Source organism: Triturus cristatus, chromosome 11, assembly GCF_964204655.1.
Source record: "Triturus cristatus chromosome 11, aTriCri1.1, whole genome shotgun sequence".
In the NCBI taxonomy this organism is placed as follows: domain Eukaryota; kingdom Metazoa; phylum Chordata; class Amphibia; order Caudata; family Salamandridae; genus Triturus; species Triturus cristatus.
The window spans coordinates 1,109,699,332-1,109,707,930 of record NC_140594.1 but is presented as its reverse complement, the minus strand read 5'-3'; positions in this window follow the sequence as shown (position 1 = coordinate 1,109,707,930).

Below are 8,599 nucleotides of genomic sequence, written 5' to 3'. Positions count from 1 at the left end.
CAGAGGGGCTCTGCTCATGCAGGGGCACCCTTTCACATAAAAAACAAGCACTCTGCCTTCAGGATTGTTAAGGACTGCCATAGGAGTGACTTATAGGTTTTATATGTGTGTGCAATGTTAGTGATATAGGTAGCCTACACCACAGTAAGGGGTGCAAGCACCACCTTACCCAGGCTGCAGTAGCAGACCTGTGGTGTTATTTTGGAGGTCTTCCCAGGGGTGGCATAATACATGCTTCAGCGCCTGGTAGGCCTCTGAGGTACATATGCCCTAGGTACATAGTATACCATATACTAGGGGATTATAAGGCACTCCAGAACCCAATTAGAAATGTACCTAATGTACATGGAAACCATTTTAGAGAGGAAGCAGCTAGACTGGGGTCCTGTTTAGCTGGGCCACAGCCAGACAAAGGTCGAAAAACAGTGAAACACCAGCAAAAAGTGGGGGTACACATGTGAAGCAGATCCTACTCTCCTACAAGTAAGTTGAAGGAGCCATTAGTTCTTGCACTATGACTTTGCCTGATATTGACTTGTTTTTTGGGCTTATCTTACCCCCTGATATGTGGAGATCGATTCGGAAAGTAGACGATCGTACAGCTTTCAGAGATAATTGGGTAGAAATAGAGAGACTAGACGTAGCACGAGAACCTGCACAGAAACCGCCACAAGAGATATTAGACCTCCCAAAGGCTATAATAATGAAGTTGAAAATCCTTATACCCCCTAAAAAGATAGATTGGACTATGTTAGCGTCTTGTAAGCAGAAAGTGAACAAATCAGTTTCTGATTTCTTTACACGCTTTGAGGAGGCATTCCATGACTTTAGTGGGCAGTCATTGACAGATGACATGGGCAAGCATCTGTCCGTTGACAAATTTGTCACGAACATGTTGCCAGGAATAGCTAGTCGCCTAAAGGCCAGCGAGAGTTCGTGGACTACGTCTTCCCCAGTCTCTCTTTTGACTATGGCTCAGTATTATGAACGGCAGGAATTGGAAGCAAAGGGCAATGAGGATAAAAAGGCTAAAGACTTAAAGACGAAGGTTATGTTAGCTCAGGTTTATGGTCCATCTTATAGAGGTGGTGGCAGAGGCGGACGTGCGATTCATCGTCCTGGTGCACCCCCTTTCCCTCAAACAACTTTGTCTTCTGATCAGTGTCCTTATTGTAAGGAGATTGGACATTGGTGTTTTGAGTGCCCCCTTTTGCATGGACAGCAGTATCAGCGTGGTAGAGGACATATGAGAAGCCGCCCAGGGAACTTAGGAAATAGGGGAGGTATGGATGATCGTACTAGGTTTGAGGCAGTTGAGCATACTCAAAATTCCTCTAATACTTTTGACAGGCAAAATCAATATCAAATGTCCGATTATCCGACCAGGGATTTGAAGGGCTCTAATTATGCATAGGAATGCCTAGGATGGGGTAAGGAACCAATTGAAGACTCAGTAGATCAGAAGGGTCCCTATGTCGATGCAAACGTCTTGGGTTCTACTGATCAGTTTCTGGTTGATACAGGAGCTACTCGTAGCGCCCTGTCTAAACAATTGGTTCCTAGGGCTCCCCTGTCTGGCTTAACAATAACATTGATAGGATTTGATGGGACACCTTCCCTTAGCCCACTGTCACAGCCACTTGCATTTCATGTTGATAAATTCACTGCCGCATGTCCTTTTCTGCTTTCCCCTAACACGCCGGACAACATTGTGGGTCTCGATATGCTCAAACATTTTCGTGCTACAATACGTTGTTCCCCAGAAGATGTGTGTGTTATTGTTGGACTTGGCCCTTCTGGCAAGTTCACCCCTAGAACTTTTTGCATTTATCCTAGCCTTTTTCCTGTGTTGTACTAGTGGTTTTAGGCCTCTAGGCGCTTTTTACACTGTGTCCCAATGGAAAGTGCGTGCGCTCTGTGTATGTTTAGTGAGACTGACCTGCCCTCCCATAGGAATGCATGGGGGATCTGAGTGACCGTGTTAAGTCCTGATGTGAGAGGAGTGCAGGGTCGAGTTTGGTATGTGCGAACTCGTGAGAGTGAATGCTGCGCAATGATGTGTGCGGCGTTACTGTGACTAGTATAGAAGTGCCACTTCTAGACGTTGGCATAAATGTGCAGTAACTGTCTGGCTTGCGATTGGCTGGTGGGTCTGGCTCCAGGAGTCAGGATGGGTCTGCCCCGGTGGTGAATGGAGAGAGCTGCATGTTGATGGCAGGGAGGAGTACACCTGGGACCTAAATAGGGCTGGGCTTTCCCCACACAATGCTGGCTCCACCCCCTGTGGTGCGTCTAATGCCCCTGGCCTGTCCTGTGAATAGGGAGAGGGGCTGAGCAAAACAAAGTGCTCAGGAACCAGTTGCATCTGGTTCGCCCCTTCCCTGCACCTTTGGAGACAAAGGATTCTGTGTATTAAAGAGGGGCTGTGACCCCATGAAAATGTTCTTGTTCTTGGACTCAAATCTGCCAGGGGCGTGCTGCTGCTGGGGCCCAGGGGAAGGCTTGCCTCCCTGGGCCCTGCCCAGCCCCTGGAGGCCTGAGGGACTCCTGGGACCTTTTTTGGATTGATTCTCTTTGCCCCAGGACCTTTGCATCCTTCTAGCGCCTGGGAGCGCTTTAAACTTAAATTGGCCCCCTTGGATTTGAGAGGGAGCCTGTGCCTTGCCTTTGCAGCGCTGAGCTGCGATCTTCTGAGGGAATCCCGACGTAGGGATTCCCCCGCATCGTGATGCCTCACGCGGGTGCCCACTCCGTGCTCATCCCGCTTGTTCTGCTCGTGAGCCTTGCAGGTGCCCACGCTGCGTTTTCGTTTTGGATTTCATAATTAAGGCGGGTGACTCTGATGGCACACGTAGTGCCAGTGCTATTTTCTTGGTTATTTTAGAGCGCCAGTACGCTCCACCGAGAGGAGAATAGGTTACAGAGCCTTGGTGGCTCCAACACGGGGGACAGTTTGTTAGTGATCTCAGAGCCTGAGTGGCTCCAACACATGGGCAAGTTGGTTCTTAGAGCCTAGATGGCTCCAACGTTTGGTGCATAGTAATTTCAGGAGCCCCGTGTGGCTCCACAGTACTGGGGGACATATCGTTTTAGAGCCTAGGTGGCTCCAACGTTTTGGACATTATTTCAAGGGCCATTGAGAGCCCATGCCTCATTTTACTTCCCCAGCTGCGCAGCACTTAGTGCCAGCTGCAGCGTTTAGGCCCTGTTCTTGTCCCCAGCTGCCCAGCAAGTAGTGGGTAGCTGCTACGTTTAGGTTCTGGCGCAACCTGGACCCTAATGTGATTTAGGTGTTATTATGATTTATATACTAATGCGTTGGGTGTTAGGAAATGTACTGTGTAGCATGTTTTGCGCACCCTGTGTTTTATACCTCTAGATATGATCTCTGCATAGGAGGTTGTTTTACCTGTTTTGGTTTATGTTAGGGAGATTATACTTCCCTGTGTGATGTACGCCCCTAGTGTAATTATACTTAGGTGGTAGGGTCTAATGCGTTAGACTTATGAGAAATTGCATAATGTGTTTATGCCCGTGCTGGATGCAGGATAGGTTTTATACCTGATTCTATTATGATAATGCTGAGGTCATTATTGCGCCAGTAGTTACTGGTTGTGCTCTACAGTGATAATTTGTGTTACAGTTAGTATATGTTCTACATGTACAATTGGTGATTTGTGCTGATTCTGACAGTGGTCCATGTGGCCCTGTCCCGTTTAAATAGTCCCTTGTAAAATTCTGCCCAGTGCCAGTTGGCACAGTGTAAATTATGTGATTATCATCTAATGTGTTTATTATAATACAAAGGCTATTTGTGATATATAACCTTGTGTGGGGTTTCTTTTGTGGTGGGCCTAGGGTGTTGCTGCTGTGTGCGCGCGCAAACTCTTTACACATTGCCTCCGGGATAAGCCTGACTGCTCGTGCCAACCTACCAAAGGGGTGAGCAGGGGTTATCTTTGGCGTGTAACTCCCCAGCCCTGACTTAGAGTGGTGGTTTCTGCCTGGCTTTGGCGCAAGCCCTAGCCAACCAGAAATCCCATTTCTAACAGTTATTTTGAATGATAACTATCCTATGGTTGAGAAGTCTTGTCTCATTAGAGAAGATATTGCTTGGGCATCCCTACCTAGTACCTTGTGGGCTACATCAGATACAGATGTGGGACAAATGGTTATCCCATCAGTCCATATTCAAGTAAAGGAGGGTGCTTCATTGCCTCGGCTGCCTCAATATAAAATATCTCGAGAAGCTGAAGTGGCACTAATACGTATTGTTCAAGATCTAATTAAAGTAGGGGTTGTGGAAGAAGTCCATTACAATATTTGCAATAGTCCTATCCTTCCCATCTTAAAAAAAGAAGCTGATACTAAAATATCCAGGTTTATCATTGACTTACGAGAGGTTAATAAGATTGTAGTGCCCCAATACCCAGTAGTCTCTGACATCACAACACTTCTTACTATGGTTCCTTTGACGGCAACTACATTCAGTGTGATCGACTTGAAGAATGCTTTCTTCTCGATACCTATTCATCCTGACAGCCGTTATTTGTTCGGCTTCACTTTGAATAATCGTTCCTTTAGATTTTGTAGAGCTCCTCAGGGGTATACAGAGAGTCCTAACATCTATAGCCAGGCATTGAAAAGACAGCTTGATTCTTTTCCTGTACCGAAAGGGGGGCTCTCATACAATATGTTGATGATATCTTGTTGGCTGCCGATACCCCTGAACAGTCTGAAGAAGGTACACTGTCATTGCTATCATTCCATGCATCTCACCATCATAAGGTCTCTTGGAAGAAATTGCAATATTGTAGACATCAGGTTACCTATTTAGGTCACCTCCTGTCTAAGGAGGGACGTGCACTCACATCAGAACGCATTCAAGCTATTTTAGACACACACGTGCCCCGTACTCAGAAGGATGTTCGTGCACTGATTGGTCTTGTTTCCTTTTGTAGACAGTGGATTCCTAGTTTTTCTTACCTTGTTGAACCCTTGTTGGCCCTTTTGACTAAAGACACTCCGATGCCCCTCCCATGGACTACTGAATGTCAGGATGCTTTCAAGCAGTTATGTCAATCTCTTTGTTCTGCACCAGTATTAAGAACACCCGACTACACTAAGCCCTTCACACTTTATGTACATAAGAGGGACGGTTGCGTTCTCTCAGTTGTAATACAGACACACGGTGATAAACAGCGTCCTTGTGCATATTTCTCAGCTGTCCTTGATCCAGTCGCCCATGCGTTGCTCCTCTGTTGTGTGTGCCGGTCGAGGCACAAAGTCACCGCCCATGTGCTGAGCAGCACCCACCTGATAGGGGGCTGCTCCATCGTTGCTGGGCCATCTCTCCTTCCTAAGAGTCCCGGAGTGGACTCTGATGGCACACGTAGTGCCAGTGCTATTTTCTTGTTTATTTTAGAGCGCCAGTGCGCTCCACTGAGAGGGGCATAGGTTACAGAGCCTTGGTGGCTCCAACACGGGGGCCAGTTTGTAAGTGATCTCAGAGCCTGAGTGGCTCCAACACGTGGGCAAGTTGGTTCTTAGAGCCTAGATGGCTCCAACGTTTGGCGCATAGTAATTTCAGGAGCCCCGTGCGGCTCCACAGTACTGCGGGACATATTGTTTTAGAGCCTAGGTAGCTCCAACGTTTTGGACATTATTTCAAGGGCCATTGAGAGCCCATGCCTCATTTTACTTCCCCAGCTGCGCAGCTGTTGGAAGGCGTTCCCCGGGGAGGCGGCGGAATGCGTTCCCGACCACCCGGAGGCCCACCTTACCCAGAGTTAGGCCGAGCAAGAGCAGGGAGGCCCTTCCTGGAAGGGTCTCGTACCTAGGATCGCACACGCTGCGCTTACTCTCTCTTCGGATAGAGGGACACCACACAGTAATTCGTTATAAGACAATGCTTTTATCGGTAGTTGTCAGGGATCTTTATGATCCGGCAGGCAGGTGCAGAATTAATGCCACAAGCGGCAGCGATCTCGTGAGGAGGGAAAGGGTAGCGGGACAGTCTTTGAGTCAGTGTCTCTGCGAGGTATCCGGTGCACAGCTCTCAATCCTCGAGCTGAGGGGATGTTGCTTCTCTCGACAATCTCTGCCGATTCTCTTGGAGGAGCGGGCCGCGAGTCACTCAGCAGGCACCGGAGGGTCGTAGTTCAGGGAGCCGCGACGGCGTCAGCAGGGCTCAGATGGTTCAGACTTCGGGGAGCCGCGACGGCGTCAGCAGGGCTCAGATGGTTCAGAGTTCGGGGAGCCGCGACGGCGTCAGCAGGGCTCAGATGGTTCAGAGTTCGGGGGAGCCGCGACAGCGTCCGCAGGGCTCAGATGGTTCAGAGTTCGGGGAGCCGCGACGGCGTCAGCAGGGCTCAGATGGTTCAGAGTTCGGGGAGCCGCGACAGCGTCCACAGGGCTCAGATGGTTCAGAGTTCGGATAGCGTTCTTCTGTTCGGTGAGCGATCGAGCCGCGACCAGGTCAGCAGGCTCTCGTCAGTCCAGGTCTTCTCTGCTCCCGTCCTCTCCGCACCCCTTGTTATACTCCCCCTCCTCTTTGAAGTCCGGAGTCCTCGCGGAGAGGGGTCTGGTGCCTGGGTGGGCGGTGCGTCGGGGTTTCCTGTCGCTCGGCCCTTTGATTTGTTCAGGTGGGTCTGGGAGTGACTCCAGACACCCAGCAGGCGAGGCGCCCGCTCACCGGGGGCCTGGTGGTCGATCAAAACCTCCCTCGGGGGAGAGACCAGAGGTGTGACAGGGTCGGCGCCTCTCGGTCTGGTTTGGGGGAGGGGGTTTCGTTCTCCCTCGGCCGGGCATGCGTGTTGGTGATCTGGTCGGCCCTTGGGATGTTGGCCCATGGAAGCCGGAAGGCCGTGTCCACGAGGTTCGGCATGGTTGTAGGGTTACTTGCGGGTCGGGAGGGCCCACGCCACGAGGCCGGTCTCACATGTGCCCCCCCCAGCTGAAAGGCGGGGAGAACTACCCATCCACTTGGGGGTTCTCCTCGCTGAAGCGGAAGAATCGGGACAGGCCGTCCGCGTTGGCGTGGTCCGTCCCGGGGCGATGTTCCACCGTGAAATCCATCCCTTGGAGGGAGATGGACCAGCGTAGCAACTTGGGGTTTTCCCCTTGCATCTGCATCAGCCACCGCAAGGGGCGGTGATCCGTTTGTACTCGGAAGTGGGTTCCGAACAGGTAGGGTCGTAGCTTTTTGAGGGCCCAGACTACTGCGAAGGTCTCTCTCTCAATGGTGCTCCACGGCTGTTGTCGGGGCAGCAACCTTCGGCTGATGAAGGCTATGGGCCAATCTATGCCTTTGTCGTCGAACTGGGAGAGGACTGCCCCGATGCCGTGTTCCGAGGCGTCCGTCCGGACCACAAACTCCTGGGCGTAGTCGGGGGCTTTGAGCACGGGAGCTGCGCACATGGCGGCCTTGAGGGTGTCGAACGCCTTCTGGCAGGAGGGAGTCCAGTGTACTCTCTTGGGGTGTTTATTAGAGGTTAGTTCTGTGAGGGGGCCTGCGATGCTGCCATAGTTTTTGATAAACCTTCGGTAGTAGCCGGTGAGGCCCAGGAATGCCCGGACTTCCGTTTGGGTTGCGGGGGGTTCCCAGGACAGGATGGCGTCGATCTTTGGCTGGAGGGGGGCGACCTGCCCACTTCCCACCTGGTGCCCCAGATAGGTTACGGAGCCGTGCCCAATTTGACATTTGCTGGCTTTGATGGTGAGGCCGGCCCGGCGCAGAGCCAGCAGGACTTGACGGAGGTGCTGGAGGTGCTCGGTCCATTGGGAGCTGAAGACTGCTATGTTGTCGAGGTATGCTGCGCTGAACCCCTCTAGTCCGGACAGGATCCTGTTCACCAGCCGCTGGAAGGTGGCCGGGGCATTCTTCATTCCAAACGGCATCACCCTAAAGCGGTAGTGCCCATCCGGGGTGGGGAAGGCGGAGCGCTCCTTGGCTCCCTCGGTGAGGGCAATCTGCCAGTATCCACTAGTCAGGTCGAAGGTGCTGAGGTAGCGAGCGGCCCCAAGGCGGTCAATGAGCTCGTCGGCACGGGGGATAGGGTGAGCGTCCGCTCGGGTGACCGCATTGAGTCCTCGGTAGTCCACGCAAAACCTCAGCTCGGGGGCAACACCCGGGGTAGTCGCTTTCGGAACCAGGACTACCGGGCTGGCCCAGGGGCTGTCGGAGGGTTCAATCACCCCGAGGTCTAGCATCTTCGCCACCTCGGTCTGGATGCAGGTTCGGACCCGATCAGGGACCCGGTAGGTCCGATGTCTCACTGGCGGGCTGTCGCCGGTGTCTACGTCGTGGACACACCAGTTGGTGACCCAGGGATCAGGGAGAAGAGGTCCGCGAACTGCCCTAGTAGCTGGCGGCAGTCGTCGGACTATTGGGCTGTGAGGGCGGTTGACAGTCTCACTCCCTCCACGGACCCATCGGTCTCTTTCGCCTCCAGGGGGTCTGGAAGGGGCTCGGTGTCTTCTTCGGCCCCATCGTCGGTGGCCAGGAGTAAACTCAATTCGGTCCGTACAAAGTGAGGTTTGAGGCGGTTCACGTGGAGAACCCGGAGGGGGTTCCGTGGGGACTGCACATCGACGAGAT